The sequence below is a fragment of the Hypanus sabinus genome, chromosome 26, assembly GCF_030144855.1.
Source record: "Hypanus sabinus isolate sHypSab1 chromosome 26, sHypSab1.hap1, whole genome shotgun sequence".
Taxonomy (NCBI): Eukaryota; Metazoa; Chordata; class Chondrichthyes; order Myliobatiformes; family Dasyatidae; genus Hypanus; species Hypanus sabinus.
In genome coordinates, this window is record NC_082731.1 from 29887187 (window position 1) to 29911686 (window position 24500).

Sequence of the window (24500 nt, forward strand, 5' to 3'; positions counted from 1 at the left end):
AAGGCAGCAAATTGGAGATTTGAAGAAGTCTGAAATGAGCTTAGAGAAGGTGGAAGAAGAGAGAGAGAGAGAGAGAGAGAGAGAGAAAGAGAGAGAGAGAGGATAGATTGAGAGAAAGAGAGAAGCAAAGAAGGGCAAGGAAGAAGAGATAAGAACACAAGAAATAGGAGCAGGAGTGGGCCATCTGGCCCATTGAGCCTGCTCCACCATTCAATAAGATGATGGCTGATCTGGCCATGGACTCATCTCCACCTTTCCCCATAACCCTTAATTACCCTACTATGCAAAAATCTATCCAACCTTGGCTTAAATATACTTACTGAGGTAGCCTCCACTGCTTCATTGGGCAGAGAATTCGACAGATTCACCACTCTCTTGCAAAAGCAGTTCCTCCTCATCTCCATTGTCAATCTACTCCCTCAAATCTTGAGGCTATGTCCCCTAGTTCTAGTCCTACCTACCAGTGGAAACAACTTTCCTGCCTCTATCTATCCCTTTCATAATTTTAAATGTTTCTATAACATCTCCTCTCATTCTTATCAGTTCCAGTGAGCATGGTCCCAGGCGATTCAATCTCTCTTCATTTCTGGAATTAACTTGGTGAACCTCCTCTGCACCAAAGCCAGTACATCCCTCCTCAAGTAAAGAGACTAGAACTGCACGCAGTGCAGGTGTCCCCGCTTTATAAATGTTCGCTTTACATCACTTCGCTTTTACGAAAGACCTACATCAGTAACCTGTTTTCGCATTACAAAGAGGAGTTTTGCCTTTACAAAAATTTTTCCCATATAAATTAATGGTTCTTCGCTTGACATCATTTCAGCTTAAGAAAGGTTTCATAGGAACACTCTACCTTTGTAAAGGGGGGTGAGAACACCTGTACTCCAGGTGCGGCCTCACCAGTACCCCGTAGAGTTGCAGCATAACCACCCTGTTCTTAAATTCAATCCCTCTAGCAAAGAAGGCCAACATTCCCTTTGCCTTCTTGATAGCCTGCTGCACCTGCAAACCAATCTTTTGTGATTCACACACAAGCACTCCCAAGTCCCTCTGCACTTTTTACCACTTTAGTAATAATCTGCTTTCATTTTTCCTTCCAAAGTGGATGACCTCGCATTTACCAACATTGTACTCCAGCCAGACTCTTGCCCACTCTCTTAACCTACCTATATCTCTCTGCAGACTCTCTGTATCTTCAACACAATTTGCTTCTACACTCAATTTAGTGTCATCAGCAAACTTAGATCCACTACACTCAGTCCCTTCTTCCAGATCATAATGTATATCGTGAACAGTTGTCGGCCGAGCACCGACCCATATGGCACTCCGCTCACCACTGATTGCCTACCAGAGTAACACCCATGTATCCCAACTCTCTGCTTTCTGTTGGGTAACCAATTCTCTATCCATGCAAGTACATCACATGGAGTAAGAGGGAGAGAAGGAGAAAGGAAGGAGTCTCTGTCACCTCTAAGGCCAGGTTACTGGACTAATATCCAAATCCGGGCCATGCTCCTCACTTCCTGCTCTGCACCCTGTGTTATCTCCCCCACTATGAGTCTCCAAAACCTGTTCCAAGTATATTGTCACACAACACTAAATTAGGAAGCATTCCCCTGGAGACAGACTGAGAATTCTTCCTTTGAATCTTATCCTGGTCCAAATGATTGCTGATACCTGGATGATGGATTCCTCTCATTGATGGGAATCGATCCCATATTCCCGAGTATTAGATGACAGGTGACACTAAAATAGATGGTATTGTAGGTGTGAAGTACAGTGGGATCTTGATCAGCTGGGTAGGTGGGCTGAGGAATTACAAGGAGAGTATAATTCAAATGAGGATGTCTCTGAGCGATTGCAGAACATTCTCAGTGGGGAGGGTGAGCAGACAGAAGTGGTTGCACACATCGGTTCAAATGACAATAGGCAGAAAAATGGATGTGCTGCTGTGGAGTGAATAAAGGGAGTTAGAAACGAGTTAAAATGTAAGACCCCAACTGTGGTGATCTCTGGTTTATTCCCAGTGCCATGTCCTGGTGAGGTTAAAAATTGGAGGATGTTGTAGATTAATGCATTGCTGAAACCTTGGCACCAGGAACAGGAATTCAGTTCTGTGGACATTTCAGATATGTTCTGGGAGATTTGTGATCTGTACGGCTAATGTTGTGCCTTTATTTGTGAAGCGCTACAAATAAAATGCTGGGAACTATGGACATAGTAAACCCAATATCTATGGAAGGAAGTTACGAGGGTTAAGAACTTGGTGTGCCCTGACAGATGACTGCACCCAGTGCGGAGAACTGACTGAATCCCATGCAAAGACAGAAATAAGAGTTTAGTCCCAGGAATTCCAACAGATCATCAGTGGTTTGACCAAGTGACACCGTGAGATGAATCAATCTTGAAGCACAAGGACCCCGTGATAACCAGCAATCGGGAGTCCGCTTTAAATAATTACAGAATGAGGAAAACTAGTGCCAGTCAAAGTACACTTGACAAGATTAAACAGAATGCACAAGCCCTTAACAATTAATACGTTGCACAGGCCCAAGGGGACATGACAGTATCTCCATCCCAAAGGCTGCGGGGAACCCGAGACAGGGCTGGTAAACTCAGGAACATAGAATCAAACTCAGAAACCTGGAGGGCCATGGGAGACCTTGAACATAGACCAGAGAAGCTCAGAACGTACACTAGGGAAACTCAATATTGCAGTGAGAAACTTGGAATGTATCCTCTGGACAACCAATGAGAATAGCCGGCACCCTTGCCTCTGACCGATCAATGTCCAAGCTGCTGCTGAACCTCTGCCGGGTCCGTTTATGTTTGTGTCCTACTATCACAGTGTGCACCGACAGACGACTGAACCAGGAGCAGAAGAACCATATAACAATTACAGCACAGAAACAGGCCATCTTGGCCCTTCTAGTCTGTGCCGAATGCTTACTCTCCCTTAGTCCTACCGACCTGCACTCAGCCCATAATCCTCCATTCCTTTCCTGTCCATGTATCTATCCAATTTTTTTTAAATGATAATATCGAACCTGCCTCTACACAGTTCCACACAGTTACCACTCTCTGAGTAAAGAAGTTCCACCTCGTGTTACCCCTAAACTGTTGCCCCTTAACTCTCAACTCATGTCCTCTTGTTTGAATCTCCCCTACTCTCAATGGAAAAAGCCTATCCACGTCAACTCTATCTATCCCCCTCATAATTTTAAATACCTCTATCAAGTCCCCCCTCAACCTTCTACGCTCCAAAGAATAAAGACCTCACTTGTTCAACCTTTCTCTGTAACTTAGGTGCTGAAACCCAGGTGACATTCTAGTAAATCTCCTCTGTACTCTCTCTATTTTGTTGACATCTTTCCTATCATTCGGTGACCAGAACTGTACACAATACTCCAAATTTGGCCTCACCAATGCCTTGGACAATTTTAACATTACATCCCAACTCCTATACTCAATGCTCTGATTTATAAAGGCCAGCATATCAAAAGCTTTCTTCACCACCCTATCCACATGAGATTCCACCTTCAGGGAACTATGTACCATTATTCCGAGATCACTCTGTTCTACTGCATTCCTCAATGCCCTACCATTTACCATGTATGTCCTATTTTGATTAGTCCTACCAAATTGCAGCATTTCGCTATTAATATGACTGTCGAAACCCTTTGGATTTATTTTCACCTTACTCGCCAAAGCAAACTCATATCTTCTTTTAGCTTTTCTAATTTCTTTCTTAAGATTCTTTTTACATTCTTTATATTCCTCGAGCACCTCATTTACTCCATGCTGCCTATATTTATTGTAGATCTCTCTCTTTTTCCAAACCAAGTTTCCAATATACCTTGAAAACCATGGCTCTCTCAAACTTTTAACCTTTTCTTTCAACCTAACAGGAACATAAAAGTTCTGTAGCCTCAAAATTTCACCTTTAAATAACCTCCATTTCTCTATTACATCCTTCCCATAAAACAAATTGTCCCAATCCACTCCTTCTAAATCCTTATGTATCTCCTCAAAGTTAGCCTTCCTCCAACCAAAAATCTCAACCCTGGGTCCAGTCATAATTAGTTCAAAACTAATGGCATTGTGATCACTGGACCTGAAGTGCTCCTCAACACATACCTCCGCCACCTGGCCTATCTCATTCCCTAACATGAGATCCAACACTGCCCCTTCTCTAGTTTATACCTCTATGTATTGCTGCAAAAAAACTACCCTGCACACATTTTACAAACTCCAAACCATCCAGTCCTTTTACAGAATGGGCTTCCCAGTCTATGTGTGGAAAATTAAAATCTCCCATAATCACAACCTTGTGCTTACTACAAATATCTGCTATCTACTTACAAATTTGCTCCTCCAATTCTCGCTCCCCATTAGGTGGTCTATAATACACCCCTATAAGTGTTACTACACCTTTCCCATTCCTCAATTCCACCTAAATAGTCTCCCTAGACAAGCCCTCTAATCTATCCTGCCAGAGCACCACTGTAATATTTTCTCTGTCAAACAATGTAACACCCCCGCTTCTTGCCCCTCTGATTCTATCACACCTGAAGCAACGAAATCCAGGAATAACTAGTTGCCAATCACACCCCCCTGCAACCATGTTTCACTAATAGCTACAACAGCATATTTCCAGATATCAATCCATGCTCTAAGCTCATCCACCTTTCTTGCAATGCTCCTAGCATTAAAATAAATGCATTTAAGAAATTCTCCACCTCTTACTCTCTGTTTATCCCTAACGATGCAAACAACTTTACTATCTTCTTTTTCTTCCTTCTCCCCTACATCTTCAGTCTGAGCGCTCCCCTTCTCTATCACCTGCCTATCCTCCCTCACACACTGTCTACAAGCTTTCTCTATTAGTGAAATAACCTCCTTTCTCCTAGACTCTTCAATTTGATTCCCACCCCTCAACTATTCTAGTTTAAAGATTCCCCAGTAGCCTTAGCAAATCTCCCTGCCAGTATATTGGTCCCCCTAGGATTCAAGTGCAACCCGTCCTTTTTGTACAGGTCACACCTATCCCAAAAGAGGTCCCAATGATCCAGAAAATTGAAACCCTGCCCCTTGCTCCAATCCCTCAGCCACACATTTATCGTCCACCTCATTCCATTCTTACTCTCACTGTTGTGTGGCACAGGCAGTAATCCCGAGATTACTACCTTTGTGGTCCTTCTTCACAACTCCCTTTCTAACTCCCTATATTCTCCTTTTTGGACCTCTTCCCTTTTCCTACCTATGTCATTGGTACCTACATGTACCACGACCTCTGGCTCCTCACCCTCGCACTTCAGGATATCTTGGACATGATCAGAAACATCCCGGACCCTGGCACCAGGGAGGCAAACTACCATCCGGGTCTCCTGACTGTGTCCACAGAATCATCTATCTGACCCCCTAAATATCAAGTCCCCTATCACTACTGCCTTCCTCTTCCTTTCCCTACCCTTCTGAGCTACAGGACTGGACTCTGTGCCAGAGGCACGGCCACTCTTGCTTCCCGCAGGTAGGCTGCCCGCCTCCCCCCCACCCCCGCCACCAACAGTACTCAAACAGGAGTACTGGCGAGGGGTACAGCCACTGGGATACTCTCTAGTACCTGACTCTTCCCCTTCCCTCTCTTAACCGTAACTCACTTGTCTGCCTCCCGTGGCCCTGGTGTGGCCACCTGCCTGTATCTCCCCTCTATCAACTCCTCACTCTCCCTGATCAGACGAAAGACATCGAGCTGCAGCTCCAGTTCCCTAACACGGTCCCTCAGGAGCTGCAGATCAGTGCATCTGGCGCAGACATGGACGTCCGGGAGGCTAGGAGACTCCAGGACATCCCACATCTGATACCGAGAACAACAAGCAGCCCTCACACTCATAATTCCCCCTTTCCTCAAATAACAGGAAAAATTGAAAACTAAACCTACCTTGCCTCGCCCGTTTCCGCCTCAGCCCGTTGAGCCAAAGCCCTTAAACCTTCACTCTGCTTCGAGTGAACCTCATGCAGAGACAGAAACAAGAGTTTATTCATAGGAATTCTAACAGAACATCAGTGTCTTGGCTGAGTGACACCACGAGACGAATCATTATCGAAACACAAGGACCCCACAATAAGTGCTAATTAGGAGTCTGCTATTGTGAACAGCAACACCAGCCAGAATTTTTGTTCTCAAATCAGTGAAAAGGGTCAACAGCATCAGTGCCCTGGAACAGAACTCACTGCAGGGACCAAAGCTTTTGGTCTTCCCAGCGTTCAGCTGAAGGAAACTTTCTGCATCCTGCAGCATCCCCTATCAGAGAGTGTGGAGGCGTTGGTATAAGTACAGGTGACTCAGAACTGGATATCGACCGTTACAGTTTTAATGAGAGCATTTTGAGAAAATATGCCAGTGCAGGAAAATACAACAGATACTGAGGTAAAACACACCAGGAGTAGAAAAAATAAGCAGGTACTAGATTAGTGCAAACCAAGAAGAGAATAGAATACAACAGCCAGCACCTAATCTGAGCAGAGTAAGTCCAAGGAGCAGAGATTGGAGGTTGGGACAGGACAGGACAGGTATATTGAAGGAATATACCCTAGGAACAGACATTGGGGAACACGATGGAAGCCCAGACGATAGAAAAAATACCACTCCACGGGACCAGAAATTGCAGTTAATTCTCAACATCATTCATGAGGGACTTCGACAGAGCTTGGGAATGCACGATTGATCTTAGGGAAACAATTTAAAACAATTCACCCTGTCCGCCCGCCACCGCACTTGGAATAGGGTTCCCCTTCTCCTCACTTACCACCCCACCAGCCTCCAGGTCCAACGTATAATTCTCCGTAACTTCCGCCACCTCCAACGGGATCCCACTACCAAGCACATATTTCCCTCCCCCCCCTTTCTGCTTTCCGCAGGGATTGCTCCCTACTTGACTCCCTTGTCCACTTATCCCCCCCCCCCCATCCCTTCCCACCGATCTCCCTCCTGGCACTTATCCTTGTAAGCGGAACAAGTGCGACACCTGCCCTTACACTTCCTCCCTCACCACCATTCAGGGCCGCAGACAGTCCTTGAGGACTTAGCCAAGACTTGAGGACATGAGTTATAGGGAAAGGTTGCACTGGGTAGGATATTATCCCATGGAGCACAGAAGATGTAAGAGGGGTATAGAAAGGGTAAATACAAGCATGCATTTTTCTCCCTCCCCCTCCCAGTTTGGATGAGACTAGAACTAGAGGGCCTAGGTTTCAGATGAAAAGTGAAATATTTAAGGGAAACAGGAGGGAACCTTCTTCACTCAGATGAAGGTGCAAGTGTGCAATGAGCTGCCAGCATAAGAGAAGTTTGGATATGTGCATGGGAGGGTTGGGTCTTCAGGCCAATGTTCTGTTTGTGGGTAGACGGGTCTAACCAGAAAAACAGGTTGGCATGGATTCTATGAATCTTCAAATTACCTGATAATCTATCCAAACTCAGAAATACAAAGCTACAGGAGATTTACATCCCTCCTCGAAAGGAGCAAGCTGGCCTGGGGAATCAGACTAGCAAACCCTCGGAGCACGACCCTTCAGAGCAGCAGACTATCACCTCACTTGGACAATTCAGGCAGTTAATGTATCTGACAGACGGGACTCACAGTCAATTAATTGCTGGGTTGTGATTCCTGAAAGGTGATGGAGAGCTACTCAGCCAGACATCTCACTGAAAAGTGAATGTTATCCTTGATCTTTGATGGTTTCATGTATGCCCAGAGTACTGTGAATGTCTTTATAAGTTCTATCCCCTCACCCAACACCACCTTCATTCAATGCCATTACCTGCACTGAATTCCTCTCTATCTCTGTTTAGATACAACACTGAATCACGTCATCTGCAGAAATTCTCCGATGACTCAGCAGTAGTTGGGTGTATAAAGGGAGGATGAATATAGGCCCTGGTGTCAAATGGTGCAAGCTGAATCAACTGCAGCTCAACGTTGTTAAGACAGACGGTGATGGACTTCAGAAGGACTAAGCCTGCATTGCTGACCTGTTACTGTTGATTATAAGGACATGGATGTGGTGAGGACCTACAAGTACTTGGGGGTGCACCTGGATGACAGACTTGAATGGAGTGCCAACACAGTTCTACACAAGAAGAGTTGGAGTTGCCTCTGCTTCCTGAGGAAACTGAGGTCCTTTGGAGTATGAAGGCCTCTCCTTCACATGTTCTACCAGTCTGTGTCACCAGTACAGTCTTCTATGCAGTGCTGTGCTGGGGCTGTGGCCTCAACATGGGTGATGCCAACAGGCTCAATAAACTGATTAGAAAGAATGACTCTGTTATAGGAGTCAAACTGGATATACCGGAGGCTGTGGTAGAACAAAGGACCCTACGGAGAATCCTGGCAATTCTGGACAGTGTTTCTGACCCTCCGCATGCCACCTTGACTGAACAGAGGGGCATTTTTAGTAACAAACTAAGACAAGTGTGATATGAGGTCATTCTTACTCTCAGCCATGAGGCTCTATAATGAGTCAATTTACAATGTCTGCAACTCTGTTTTAAATGAATGCCCCTCTATCCTGAGGCTGTGCCCGCTTGTCCTAGACTCCCCCACCATAGGAAACATCCTTTCCACATCTACTCAGTCTAGGCCTTTCAATATTCGAAAGGTTTCGATGAGATACCCCCTCATCCTGCTAAATTCCAGCGAGTACAGACCCGAAGCCATCAAACGTTCCTTTCCTTCCCAGAATCATCCTTGTGAAACTCATCTGAACTTTCTCCAATGCCAGCACATCTTTTCCTAGATTAGGAGCCCAAAACTGTTCACAATACTCAAGGTGAGGCATCACTGGTGCCTTATAAAGCCTCAGCATCACATCCCTGCTCTTATATTCCAGGCCTCTTGAAATAAATGCGACCACTGCATTTGCCTTCCTCACCACCGACTCAACCTGCAAGTTAACCTTCAGGTTGTTCTGCACAAAAACTCCCAAGTCCTTTTGCATCTCAGGTTTTTGGAATTTCTCCCTATTTAGAAAATAATCTGCACATTTATTTCTGTTACCAAAGTACATGACCATGCACTTTCTTGCCCATTCTCCTAATCTGCCTAAGTCTTTCTGGAGCCTTCTTGTTCCTCAACACTAAACTTCGTATCATCTGCAAATTTGGCCACAAAGCCATCTATTCCACCATCCAAATCATTGATATACAGCATAAGAAGAAGTGGTCCCAACTCCGACCTCTGCAGAACACCACCAGTCACTGGCAACTAACCAGAAAAGGATCTTTTTATTCTCACTCGCTGCCTCCTACCAATCAGCCAATGCTCTAATCATGCTAATAACTTTCCTGGAATACCATGGGCTCTTAACTTGATAAGCAACCTTGTGTGTGGCACCTTGTCATAGGCATCCCCTTATCTATCCTCACATACAAACAAGTTGGATGAATTCAGCAGGTTGGGCAGCATCCATTAAAATGTGCAGTCAACGTTTCGGGCCGAGACCCTTCGTCAGGACTGAATGTAGATTCATCAGGTCTCGGCCAGAGTCCAATGATTCGTGAAGGATCATTACTAATGCTTCCACAATCTCTACCGTTGCCTCTTTCAGAACTCTAGGATGCAGTTCATCTGGTCTGGGTGACTTATGTACCTTTAAGCCTTTCATTTTTGAGCACCTTCTCCTTTCTCTTCTCTCACACCCTTCAACACCTGACACATTGCTACTGTCTTCCACAATGAACACTGATGCAAAATACTCATTTCGTTCACCTGCCATCCCCATGTCTATTCCCATTATTAATAATCCCCATTATTAATTCTCCAGCCTTATTTTCTGGTGGTCCTATATACACTCTCATCTTTTTTTTATATAATTGAGAAAGCTTTTTCTATCCACCTTGATATTGCTTGCTAGCTTGCTTTCATATTTCATCTTTTCCCTCCTAATGATTCCTTTGGTTGCTTTCTGTAGGTTTTTAAAAGCTTCTCAAACCTCTATCTAACAGTAAATTTTTTTGCTTTGTTGTATGCCCTCACGTTTGCTTTTACGTTTGTCAACCACGGTTGTATTATTTTGCCATTTGAGTATTTTGTTATTTCTGGTATACATCTATCCTGCACCTTTTCCCAAAAACTCAAGCCACTGCTGCTCTATCATCCCCGCTAGCATCTCCTTCCAATTTACTTTGACCAATTCCTCTCTCACACCACTGTGATTTCCTTTACTCCACTGAAATACTGCTACGTCAAATTTCAATTTGAACTCAATAATTCACTGTCTCCAAACAGTTCCTTTACCTTAAACTCCCTAATCTCCTCCAGTTCATTACATAATACCCAATCCAGTATAACTGATCCCCTAGTAGGCTCAATGACAACCTGCTGTAAACAGCCATCTCACAAACATTCAAATTTACTCTCTGGAGATCCATTAGCAACCTGATTTTCCCAACCTACCTGCATGTTAAAATCTCCCATGACTATCATAACACTGCCCTTTTGACACATCATTTTTATTTCCATTGTAATCTGTCGTCCACATCCCAGCTACTGTTTGGAGGCCTGACTATAACTGCCATCAGGGTCCTTTTACCCTTGCAGTTTCTTAACTCAACCCACAAGGATTCAACATCTTCCGATCCTAAGGATCCTGTCTTTTCTAATGATTTGATGCCATTTTTTACCAGCAGAGTCACGTCACCCCCTCTGCCTACCTTCCTATCCCTCTGATTCCACGTGTATCCATAGACATTCAGCTCCCAACGACAACCATCCTTCAAGCACGATTCAGTGATGGCCACAACATCATACCTGACAACCTGTAAAATTGCACCAAGATCATCCACCTTATTTCTTATACTCCATGCACTGAGATATAACACGTTGAGTACTGAATTTGCTACCCTTCTTGATTCAGCAACCCTAATGCATTGATACTCATCCGGCTGGCTGCAATTTTGTCCTGTCATCTGCAGGCCCTTCCAGACAGTCTGCACGCTAACTTTGCTTTTTTACCATCCATCCTATCCTGAGTCCCTTCACTCGGTTAAACACGTGCCTGCTGAACCCTGGCACTTCATGTAACTTGACCCCCTGACTTCAACCCACCATGTGAGATCTGAATATCAGGAGCGCAGGTCACCCGGGATCACTGCGTCAACTGAAAGATGGAATAGGTTAGGACTTTATTCCCTCAAGCTTTGCAGAATGAGGTGAATTGATAGAAACAGGCAAAATTATGAAGGGAATAGATAGGGAAATGCAAGCAGGCTTTTTCCACTGAGCTTGGGTGAGACGAGCACGAGAGGTCATAGGTTAAGTGTGAAAGGTGAAAGGGGAGCCTCTTCACCCTCAGGGTGGTGCGAGTGTGGGAAAAGCTGCCAGCAGCAGTGGTGGATGTGGGGTCAATCGCAACATTTAAGAGCAGTTTGGATAGTATATGCATAGGAGGGGCATGCAGGGCTATGGCTCAGGTGTAACGCAATGGAACTGGGCAGAATAATTCAGAACGGACTAGGTGGGCTGAAGTGCTCTCCGACTCTATGACCAGGTCACCTACGGCAGCTCAGGAGAAGCGGAAGCAGGAGCCACTCTTCAGCGCCCTCTGGGAACCAACCCTACCACTCCAGTGGCAAACCGAGCGCTCAGCACCCAGGAGGACACAAAGAGCCTCGGGCATGGGCTGGATGGACAGTTGCCCTGGATACCTCCAGGCTTGTAGTGGGCACTACTGAGGGGAGGACATCCTGTCCAGGACACCATTCACCCAGTCACCCTTTCACCCTGTAGCAGGATCCCAGTTAACCTCATCATCCCGGATTCTCTGGCTGTTCCTTGCCCTATATCCATGACCTTCCCATTAACAATCTATGCTACCATTCCCTGGTCTTCCCATGTCATTCCTTCTCTGGACTCTGACAGGATCACCACTTTCGCTGGGCTTTTCCAGGTTTCTTTTGCCTCCCAAACGCTGCTGCTCTACAGAGATTGACCAAGAGCAGCGATTCCCAAGCTGGGGGGTGGGGGGGGGCGGTGATACACATTTTAGGGGTTTGAGAATGTTCTTAAACCACTTCCTCTATACCCCTTATAACCACTTGCAAATACTCACTCTGAGCTCCCTCGTAGTGAGTCTGGTGTAAGCAAATAGAACGGACGGCCACTGCAGCCCTTAGAATCTCATTGCTCTTATTGGATTCGGCTGTGGGCCTGGGGAGAGGACGCTGAGCTGGTTCACTTACCCAATTTAAATGCCGGCCCAGATCGGGGGTGAGAGCCGATTTCACTCGCTCCCTGCGATCTTCTTGCCTCTCTCCGAGACACCGGAGCCTTTCACTGTTCCACTGTTAAACGCTGGGCCAGATAAAGGGTGTGGGGACGAGAGCTGATTTCCCCCATTCTCCGCGATGGCCATCTCCATGGCACTGAGGCTATGAAGACTGCCCTGGCTGCAGTGCTCTGTGCTGCTAATATGATGAACTGAGAAGTGAGGCTTTGGGCATACTCTGGGCCGCTGCAGGGTTTGCATCTGAGGCCTCAGTTTTGATTCGGAATGCTGTTACATGATTCCTCTTTTTCTTCTGCCTCTTGCACGTCAGGTGTTGGTCTTTTCTTTTTACTCTTGTTCTTGAATTGGGCTCTTCCGGGTTTCTTGCTCTGTGGCTACCTGTGAGCAAGTAAGCCTCAAGGTTGTATAATGTAAGCATTCTTCGATAATGTGAGCTGAGGTCAGTTTGATGGAAAGTATTTGGTTCCTTGTACTAATAACCTGCAGCCACTGGGTGTCAGAGGCGTTCTGCTAAATACAGTGGATTCCAGTTAATTGAGACGCATCAGGACCGGTATGTTTTGGCCCAGTTAAGCAACTGCCTCAATTAGTTTAAGTTTCATGGAAATGGTTAAAAAGTTATCAATAAAACTACCATTTAACTGATTAAGAACTTATGTATGAAAATGAAATACTGAACAAATTAGAAGATTATCAACACTGCTATAAAACTGTGTATCGACAAATTCTTTCACTGCTGTGTTGGAGGAGCAACATCTCATAATCCAGGCAGCACACTGAAAGTGCTGGAGGGACTCAGCAGGCCAGGCAGCATCTATGGAAAAGAGTAAACAGTTGATGTTTCAGGTTGAGACTCTTCAACAGCAGTCCTGAGAAAGGGTCTCGGCCCAAAACATTGACTGCACTCTTTTCCATATGTGCTGCCTGGCTTGCTGAGTTCCTCCAGCATTTTGAGTGTGTAGCTTGAATTTCCAGCATCTGCATCTGTGACCTCGTAGTCCATCTGGGTAGTCCCCAACCTGACAACATGGACACAATTTCTCCAACTTCTGGAAATTGGAACTGGAAGAAGATAGCGCCAGCAAACGCTACCAAAGATGACGTCCTCAAGATGGGTCACAAAGCAATTCTTTTCACTTCTTTTACATCTGCTTTTTATATCAGATGTGGTTCTGCTACTGTTAGAGCCTGTTACCTCCATTCTGGTGGCTTGCTTTCGGGCCAATCTGGTGCTTTGCAAGAGGGCTCCAAGGGGCTACAACCATGGAGGCCGGCTGTTCCCGAGTGAAAGTCCTTTCAGTGAAGTGATATCTCTCTCTCTCTCTCCCTCCTCACCCCTCTCTCTCTCTCTCTCCCCCCTCTCCCCCTCTCTCTCTCTCTCTCTCTCCCCCCCCCCTCTCCCCCTCTCCTCTCACCCCCCCTCTCTCCCTTAATTCTGTCACCAGATGGTGCCCGAGCAAGATTTAATCGACACGGATTGTAGATTTGTACTCTAATTCAGGTTTATAAAACCATAAGACCTTAAGACAAAGGAGCAGATATCAGCCATTTGGCCCATTGAGTCTGCTCCACCATTTTATCATGAGCTGATCCATTCTCCCATTTAGATCCACTGCCCCGCCTTCTCACCATAACCTTTGATGCCCTGGCTACTCAGATACCCATCAATCTCTGCCTTAAATACACCCAATGACCCAGCCTCCACTGCCGCCCGTGGCAACAAATTCCACAGATTCACCACAAATTATGGTGCGTTCTAGTATCTACTTTGAGTTATGGTCGCTCTTTTTTGTTACAATTGGGCAATATTTGAATCAGAAAGCCCTGCAGATAATGAACACAGAACTGAACAGTCCTGAAATATATCTTTCCATTTTCAGTTTTTGTTCATTTTTTGTTGCCATTTGCACAAGGTGTGTGTGTGTGTGTGTGTGTGTGTGTGTGTGTGTGTGTGTGTGTGTGTGTGTGTGTGTGTGTGTGTGTGTGTGTGTGTGTGTGGGAGTGTGTGTGTGTGTGTGTGTGTGTGTGTGTGTGTGTGTGTGTGGGAGTGTGTGTGAGTGTGTGTGTGTGTGGGAGTGTGTGTGAGTGTGTGTGTGTGTGTGTGTGTTTGTGTGTGTCTGTGTGTGTGAGTGTGTGTGTGTGTGTGTGTGTGTGGGAGTGTGTGTGAGTGTGTGTGTGTGTGTGTGTGGGAGTGTGTGTGTGTGTGTGTGTGTGTGTTTGTGTGTGTCTGTGTGTGTGTGAGTGTGTGTGTGTGTGTGGGAGTGTGTGTGTGTGTGTGTTTGTGTGTGTCTGTGTGTGTGGGAGTGTGTGTGTGTGTGTGTGTGTGTGTGTGTGGGAGTGTGTGTGTGTGTGTGTGTGTGTGTGTGTGTGTGGGAGTGTGTGTGTGTGTGTGTGTGTGGGGGGGAGTGTGTGTGCAGGGGGGAGTGTTTGATGATTTTCTTTGAACAGATTGGTTCTATGGTTTATAAAAACTGCAAACCACTCACCTCGAAGTCCAGTGCTGATGCCCCTCACCACCGGCCAGTCTCCATGACTGATGCACCGTGGATATTGTCTGTCCAGAGTTTCAAGAGTATTTTTTCTCTGCAATGTAACTTGAACAGGTTTTACTTTGCTTTGGTGATGATTACATTCTGCCTGTGGTAGCCCTGATGCTAATTTGAACTGACCTGATGCAGGGATTCAACAGTTTCTTTCCAGTCATCAGTACGACTGAAATCACTGTGTTTCTGCAGCAGATTGTGTGTTGTTCTGGATTCCAGTATCTGCAGTCTCTTGTGTCTGGATTGAAGTTGACTTGATGGAAAGCATTTGGTATCTTGCAGTGACAACCTGCAACCACTGGGGGTCAGAGCAACACCTCTGAAATAAAGCATTGAGGCTTCAGTCGAACAGACTGCTGTAATAGCAACCTCACGCCACTGGGTGTCAGCGTTACAGACAGACAGAGAGGGGTTGATGGAGAGTTTGGGTGAAACAGTGCACAGGAGGAGTCCACTGTGCCAGGAGGTCCTGAGGTGACAGGAGCTCTTCAGGTGAATCTGTCACATTGCTACGTGGTTTCCTCCCACACACAAAGATATGTAGGTTAATTGGCTATTGTAGATTGCCCGCAGTGTGGATTGATAGAGTCCTACAGCGTGGACAGTACAGACTCTGGATAATGGTTAGTGCAGAGTCAGTAGTCAATGATTAGTATAGACTCAGTGGTTAATATTTAGTACAGGCTCAGTGGTTAATGGTTAGTACAGAGTGGTTAATGTTTAGTACAGGCTCAATGGTTAATGGTTAGTACAGGCTCAATGATTAATGGTTAGTACAGGCTCAGTGGTTAATGGTCAGTACAGACTCAATGGTTAATGGCTAGTACAGGCTCGGTGGTTAATGGTTAGTACAGACAGTGGTTAATGGTTAGTCCAGAATCAGTATTTTTAATGATTAGTGCAAACTCAGTGTGGTTAGTAGATAGTACAGACTCTGGATAATGGTTAATGCAGAGTCAGTAGTTAATGGTTAGTATAGATTCAGTGGTTAATGTTTAGTACCGGCTCAGTGGTTAATGGTTAGTACAGACTTAGTGGTTAATGGTTCGTACAGACTTAGTGGTTAACGGTTAGTACAGGCTCAGTGGTTAATGGTTAGTACAGACTCAGTCGTTAATGGTTAGTACAGACTTAGTGGTTAATGGTTAGTGCTGACTCAGTGGTTAATGTCTAGTACAGACTCAGTTGTTAATGATTAGTCCAGAATCAGTGTTTTTAATGATTAGTTGAAACTCAGTGTGGTTAATAGATAGTACAGACTCTGGATAATGGTTAATACAGAGTGAGTAATTAATGGTTAGTATAGATTCAGTGGTTAATGTTTAGTACAGACTCAGTGGTTAATGGTTAGTACAGAATCAGTATTTTTAATGATTAGTGCAAACTCAGTGTGGTTAGTAGATAGTACAGACTCTGGATAATGGTTAGTGCAGAGTCAGTAGTTAATGGTTAGTATAGATTCAGTGGTTAATGTTTAGTACCGGCTCAGTGGTTGATGATTAGTACAGACTTAGTGGTTAATGGTTAGTACAAACTCAGTGGTTAATGTTTAGTACAGACTCAGTGGTTAATGTTTAGTACAGTCTCAGTGGTTAACGGTTAGTACAGACATAGTGGTCAATGGTTAGTACAGACTTAGTGGTTAATGGTTAGTACAGGCTCAGTGGTTAATGTCTAGTACAGACTCAGTGGTTAACGGTTAGTACAGACATAGTGGTCAATGGTTAGTACAGACTTAGTGGTTAATGGTTAGTACAAACTCAGTGGTTAATGTTTAGTACAGACTCAGTGGTTAATGGTTAGTACAGACTCAGTGGTTAATGGTTAGTACAGGCTCAGTGGTTAATGTTTAGTACAGACTCAGCGGTTAATGGTTAGTACAGGCTCGGTGGTTAATGTTTAGTACAGACTCAGTGGTTAACGGTTAGTACAGACTCAGTGGTTAATGTTTAGTACAGACTCAGTGGTTAACGGTTAGTACAGACTCAGTGGTTAATGGTTAGTACAGGCTCAGTGGTTAATGTTTAGTACAGACTCAGCGGTTAATGGTTAGTACAGGCTCGGTGGTTAATGTTTAGTACAGACTCAGTGGTTAACGGTTAGTACAGACTCGGTGGTTAATGTTTAGTACAGACTCAGTGGTTAATGGTTAGTACAAACTCAGTGGTTAATGTTTAGTACAGACTCAGTGGTTAACGGTTAGTACAGACTCAGTGGTTAATGGTTAGTACAGGCTCAGTGGTTAATGTTTAGTACAGACTCAGCGGTTAATGGTTAGTACAGGCTCGGTGGTTAATGTTTAGTACAGACTCAGTGGTTAACGGTTAGTACAGACTCGGTGGTTAATGTTTAGTACAGACTCAGTGGTTAACGGTTAGTACAGACTCAGTGGTTAATGGTTAGTACAGGCTCAGTGGTTAATGTCTAGTACAGACTCAGTGGTTAATGGTTAGTACAGGCTCAGTGGTTAATGTTTAGTACAGACTCAGTGGTTAACAGTTAGTACAGACTCAGTGGTTAATGGTTAGTACAGGCTCAGTGGTTAATGTCTAGTACAGACTCAGTGGTTAACGGTTAGTACAGACTCAGTGGTTAATGGTTCGTACAGACTCAGTGGTTAATGGTTCGTACAGACTTAGTGGTCAATGTTTAGTACAGGCTCAGTGGTTAATGGTTAGTACAGACTTAGTGGTTAATGGTTCGTACAGACTTAGTGGTCAATGTTTAGTACAGGCTCAGTGGTTATTGTTTAGTACAGTTTAAGTGGTTAATGGTTAGTGCTGGCTCAGTGGTTAATGGTTAGTACAGGCTCAGTGGTTAATGGTTAGTGCTGGCTCAGTGGTTAATGTTTAGTGCAGACTCAGTGGTTAATGGTTAGTCCAGAATCAGTATTTTTAATGATTAGTGCAAACTCAGTGTGGTTAGTAGATAGTACAGACTCTGGATAATGGTTAATGCAGAGTCAGTGGTTAATGGTTAGTATAGATTCAGTGGTTAATGTTTAGTACAGGCTCAGAGGTTAATGGTTAGTACAGACATAGTGGTTAATGGTTAGTACAGACTTAGTGGTTATTGTTTAGTACAGGCTCAGTGGTTAATGGTTAGTACAGGCTCAGTCGTTAATGGTTAGTACAGATTCAGTGGTTAATGTTTAGTACAGGCTCAGTGGTTAATGGTTAGTACAGGCTCAGTGGTTAATGGTTAGTGCAGACAGCGGTTAATGGTTAGTGCTGACTCAGTGGTTAATGTCTAGTACAGACTCAGTGGTTAATGGTTAGTCCAGAATCAGTGTTTTTAATGATTAGTGCAAACTCAGTGTGGTTAGTAGATAGTACAGACTCTGGATAATGGTTAGTGCAGAGTCAGTAGTTAATGGTTAGTATACTCAGTGGTTAATGGTTTGTACAAACTCAATGGTTAATGGTTAAGCCAGACTCAGTGATTAATGGTTAGTACAGACTCCATGAGATGTTGGGCCTGTTTCTGTGCTGTATCTCTCTATCTTACAGGAAACAGTACAGACTGAGTACGGAAGCCCTTGTAAGTGTTCCCCGGACGAACCATCAAAAGAGATAAGTCTGACCCCATTACAATCTGAAGGGGAATGCAGACCTGAATCACCAGTGATTAATGTTCTTTCCCAGACACTGTCTACCTCGCTGTTTTCTGATTTTATTTTCGACGCTCTTGCACATTCTAATAGAAAATGTGACTTCCTTGGGACTCAGCCCCCATTCATCATCAAAAACTTTTGTGGTTCATTTGTGGACATGGTTGGTCTGCAATGCAAAATAATCAGACCATTTTACCCAAAAGCAACCACTTGCATTTACAGTGTGACTTTAATATAGGAAATCATCAGAAGGTGTTTCACAGGAACATAAATCAGATGTCAGGACATAGAAGGAGAGGGGATGGCAGGTGAGGAAGTGTCTGGTCAGAGGAGGAATCTGGAAGCAATGCCTCAGTCCAACGGGATGATGTGCTGAAATGGTTTGCACCACAATTTACTGACTCACTGAGACGTCTGACACAGAGTGATGGAAGAGTGAAGGGAATGGAAATGACATCCATAAGATGGATTTAAATTAAAGAGGAAGAGAAAGACACAGACTGCAGGTTTAAATTCACTAGAATGAATCTGTGGACTTTGTTGAGGAAGCTCCTCAGACAGAGTAATTGACAGTAGGACTGGACTCCCATATGGAGGAGGGTGAGAGGAAACTCAGGAATAATTTTAGAATGAACTCATGGGAAAAATCAGTAAAGTCCATGTAAATTATTTAATTCATTTATTTATTGGCACACAGCATGGAATAGGCCCTTCTGGCCCTTCGAGCCACACTGCCCAGGAATCCCGATTTAATCCTCGTCTCATCACAGGACAATTTACAGTGACCAGTTAAAGTACCAAACTGAGGTACTTTAGACTTTGGACTGTGAGAGGAAACCAGAGTACCCGGTGGAAACCCACACATTCTCGGGGAGACATTACAATTTCCTTACAGGCTGTGGCAGGAATTGAACCCCAGGCTGCCTGCACCGTAAAGCACTCTGCTAACCCACTGCACTACCAAATTCTGGGTTTCCCAGCCTGTCTGATGGATTCATTAATTAAAATTTAAACTTGTGTTGGGCCTGAACTCAAAGTTCTTCAGCAGTCAAGAAGGGGCATTAAAACCCTTTGCTTATGACCGCTGAAAACTGGCAGCAGACATTCTATTCAAATTCCATTGCTTAAATTAAACAATAAAATAGTCCCTATTCGAGCAATGTGATACCCGCCACTGAAAGTGGGAGTTTCCAGGAGATACACAGGCAATGGCAACTCACTGAGCAATTACATGTATATAAGTAATTATTTAAAAACAAACAAACACAAGAAAGTTAAACTACAATGAAAATAATAAAGTAGTACCATCCCAGTACCTTCGGGACCATTATTTGCAGTTTGTGAGATCTATCAATCTGTCCTTACCAGAATTGATTCAAAGTTTAAAGAGACTCAAATCCAGTTCAGGTGATGTTATTTTATTCAAGGGGAACACAAAAATCAACAGCAAGGTACTGGCCCAGGGCTATTACAGGAACAAATCTACACAGTTTACTATCCAGATGCCAGGGAAAAAGATTTGGTAGATATCTATACTTGCAGAACTCATCAGCTCACAACCTTTCAATGACAGATTATTGATTCTCTCTGAATCTGCAAGTTTGTTATCCTTGATCTTCAGGGCCTGAGAGCTTCCAGGCCAATGATAACCCCCAATTCCCACAGTGATCCAAAGTGAATATGGTCTGTGTTGCTGTTTCAGTCTAAGCTTTATTCACTGGGCAGCAATTGTTCTCATCAACAAACATCAGCATGTCACACCGGGATTCTGCCCACCCATCGGTGTAATGTTGACAAGGCAGTCTGTGGCATCTTTTAGTTTCTCCTTCTTTTTCACTTTATTGATGACAATTCACAATTATCTGATCACCAAGATGGACCTTAGTGCTCAGTCTGAGCAAACACACTTTAAGTAGTTGGTGGCAGTCTCCCAACTGCTTCAGAACATAAAGTGCAGGTGTACGTACATTTGAACTGCTCATTCCCATAACATAATCAATAAATCAATCAGTAACACTCAATCATCATTACAGTGAGCCCATTTCTGACACGTGGCAAATGCTCTGTAATGAGGAGAGGGTCTTGCTGTCTCTGTGTCTTTTGACCTTTGATTTTGATTCATTTCATTTCATTCTGTATGGTAAACGTGAACCTGTTGGTTGGTGCAAAGCACAATGTTAGAATTGTATTTCCATATGTAAAGCAGTGTGTTTATTCTCTTTAGTAACACAGCTCCACTGGGAGGGCCCCCTGCTCAAATTAAACCTGCCTGTGAAACCGGAGAGGAAGTGTAAGGACTGAGTGTTAATATTATCGCAGAGTTTCAGACATCTGTCAGCTATTAATAACAAATAGTTACTGAGCTTCAAGTAAACCTACAACACAGAACAGTACAGCACAGGAACAGGCCCTTCAGCCCATGATGACTGTGACAACCAGAACACCAAATTAATCTAAACTGAACTACCTGCACAGAATCCATATCGCTCCATATCCTGAATGGTCATGTGCTTTTTCAAATGTATCTCAACTGTACTATCATGCTGATTCACCACCACTCCTTCCAGTGCATTACAGGCACCTACCACAAATCTCCTTTGAATGTTATACCCCTCACATTAAGTCTCTGTCCTTTTGGATATGACATTTTACCCTGGAAAATGACTTCGACTGTCGACCATATCGATGACTCTGATGCTTTCATAAGCCTCTATCAGGTTGCCTCTCAGCCTACGCTCCAGAGTAAACAGTCAAAGATTGTTCAACCTCTCCTTACAGCTAATATTCTGTAATCCAGGCAACATGCTTGTGAATGTCTTTTACACCCTCTCCAAAGCCTCCACATCCTTCTTACAGTGGAGCAACCAGAATTGGGGTTTCATGAAGTTTCACCCAGGTTACTGCAGGCATGAAAACCTATGCTTTAACTTGGACAAAAAGCAATCTGTACTTTCCTCTTACCCAGTCCCATGAAATTCTCCCAGCAGGAACACAGTCTCCTTGATGCTGGAATGTACTGGATTCAACTTTCGGGCTCTTTCCTGTGGAAACAGGGACACATTTTTAACCTCATTAGTAATACATGAATGGTTTAGATGCTCAAATTCACCCTGTCATGAGGGTCATGAGAAGGTTGAAGGGTAAAGCATATTTCCACCTCACAGATAATAAAATTACCTGATAGGGTGGAGGAGAACAGTGGTTCAGTCTTCAGGGGGATTAAAACTATTGTAAATATTCACTAATCATCCAGTTTGGATTATTTATCCAGAGAGTGGGGAGAATGTGGATCTGTCCCACAGAAGTAAATGTGGGGAAAGGGAACAGAAGGAAAAGTTAACCCAGTTGGACAAAGATGGAGTGACTGGAGGTTCATGCAGAAAATAAACAATGGCATGAAATAATTGGTCTGAATCTGCTCCTGCGCTGTACGTTTCATTTAAATCTGTGTAGTACCAGAGTCACGGGAGAGAAACAAAATCTATTCGGCTTCCTTTCCTTCACCATGTTCCTCTCCCACTCTCTTTATCTCTTCCTCGGACTTGCACTCTCCTGTTCCCCCCACACTCTGCATATCCACATCATTTCCCCCTCATTTCCTCTTTGTCACCCCTCTCATCACTCCCTCTCTATATCATTCTCTCCCACCATGTTATTATCCTCTTCTGTCTTCACTCTCTCTCTATGTTCCTCTCTCTTTACTTTCCCTTCACTTTTCTGTTCATCACCCAATCCCAAACTCTTTCTCAGGAACTGTTGTTTCCCAGTGACAGCAGTTGGGCCTGGTCCAGTCACCTACAGTCAGGTATATCAGATCGTCAGACTCAACTAGTTTCTGCCTTCACTCCCATCAGTATCAGAAGCAGGTTTAATATCACTGACATTTGTTGTGTTGTGGCAGCAGTACAGTGTAACACATAAACATCATAAATTACAATAAGATGCATGTTTATATAACTCATGCAAATCCAGAGCAAAAGTAGGAGCTAGTGTTCATAAGTTGCTTCATTGTTCGGAAATCTGATGGCAGAGGGGAAGAAGCTGTTCCTGAAATGTTGAGTGTGTGTCTCCAGGCTCCTGTACCGCCTCTCTGAAGGTAGTAATAAGAAGAGAACATGTCCTGTGTGATGTGGCTTTTTGAGACATTGCCTTTTGAAGATGTCCTCAATGCTGGGGAAGATGGTGCCCGTGATGGAGCTGGCTGAGTTTGCAACTCTGCAGCTTTTTCTGATCCTGTGCAGTGGCCTGTCTGTACCAGACGGTGATGCAACCACATCGAATGCTCTCCATGGTACATCTGTAGAAATTTGCTAGAGTATTTGGTGAAACACCAAATCATCTCAAACTCCCGATGAAATTTAATCTCTAATGTTCTTTCCTTGTTATTTCATCAATGAGTTGGACCCAGGATAGATCTTCAGCGATGTTGACAGCCAGGTATTTGAAACTGCTCACCCCTTCCACTGCTGATCCCTTAATGATACCTGGTGTGTGTCTCCCCCCCCCCCCATGTTCCCCTCCCGAAGGCCACAATCAATTCATTATTCTGACATTGAATGAAGGTCATTATTCTGACACCACTCAACCAGCCAGTCTATCTCACTTCTGTACACCTCCTCATCACCATCTGAGATTCTGCCAACAACAGACAAATGTGAAGATGGCATTTGAGCTGTGCCCAGCCACAGAGTCATGGGTGTAGAGAGAGTAGAGTGGAGCATGTCCCATATCTCAATTCAGAATGGGACAACGAGGCAGTGGGAGCTGGAACGGATTAGCCAGCTGTGAGATTATTAATTTACAGCTGTAATTCCAGAAAGTTTTAAACAGCCTGTAATGAATACAAGCCAGTGGTAGGTCAAGGCAGGTACACATGAGAATACTCAGGTGTGGTGAGAAACATAAGGGGGTAAACTGCCCACAGTCACAGAGGTTGTTGTCTGGTGAGCTCCTGTTTCAAGAGAGGTCTTGTTTCTGCTGTGTCAGCTGACTGACGCAGATTCCATAAGGGAATAAACAATCCCAGTGGAAAGAGGGAATGTGGAAGGTTTACTTTGGATGAGAGACCACTGGCAGGTTTGGGTTCTAATTAATCCTGATGATGAATTTAAGTTTAGGGTCTCAATGTGCTGCAGTTAATGGGGAAAACAGGGATACAGAGGGGTGGATATTACACTGCCATGGAGTAGAGATCGAATTAGACCACATCTGGAGCACTGGCTGTGATTCTTGGCATCACCCCTCAGGAAGGGTGTGTCTTCCTTGGAGAGGGGTTGTGTGGATGAGGCACAGTGAAGTGCTACTGGAACTGGGAAAAAATATTAGGTCTGGTCTCTTGTTCCCTGAAATGTGGAAAATTGAAGGCCAGTGTAATTAAGGAGTTTAAAAACATTCCAGAATGGCACAGAAGAATAACACAAAGAATCTGTTATCTGTCAGGATATACAGGTCAGTGGAAATCGGGAAGTCTCCCTGTAAAGTGGTCAAGACTTGGGGGGAGGGGTGGGAAGTGTCAGTTGAAACTTCAAAATTAATAGAATTTTGTTTGAGTTCAATTATTCAAATATGTGGAGCCAAGGTTGGTAAATGGAGCTCGGACACATATCAGCTGAAGAGGGAATAGACTGGAGGGCTGAACAACCTCCTTCTGACACACAGTGCACGGGATAAATCTGAACAGAATCTCTGTGTGCAGCTGTTGATTTACCAGAAACACATTTCATATTTTCATTCTTGACAGGTGGGTGAAACTGGGCAGTGATATCGGGGAAATTTCCTTCTCAGCTTCCTGTTGGAGATGTGGCTTGACTTAATCTGAAAAGGGAATCTTCAAGAGGAAATAGGCTTACTAAAAAGAAAAAGTTCGCTGCTCAAGGCATAGAAATACTTTTTTGATTCAGGGACCAATACCATAGAACCCTAGAACACTATAGCACAGTACAGGCCCTTTAGCCCTCCATGTGGTGCCCACCCATATAATCCTTAAAAAAAGTACCAAACCCACACTACCCCATAACCCTCCATTTTTCTTTCATCCATGTGTCTGTCCAAGAGTT

The 24500-nt window shown here is 44.2% G+C and overlaps 1 long non-coding RNA gene across 1 annotated transcript; it reads right to left on the reverse strand.

Moving 5' to 3' along the window:
- Positions 1–20253: 20253 nt before the first annotated feature.
- On the reverse strand, positions 20254–22925 carry LOC132381365 (uncharacterized). Its single transcript, XR_009508020.1, has 2 exons — positions 21406–22925; positions 20254–20596 (listed from the first exon to the last, which is right to left on the reverse strand). It is a non-coding gene; the product is annotated as an uncharacterized LOC132381365 (long non-coding RNA).
- Positions 22926–24500: the final 1575 nt, after the last annotated feature.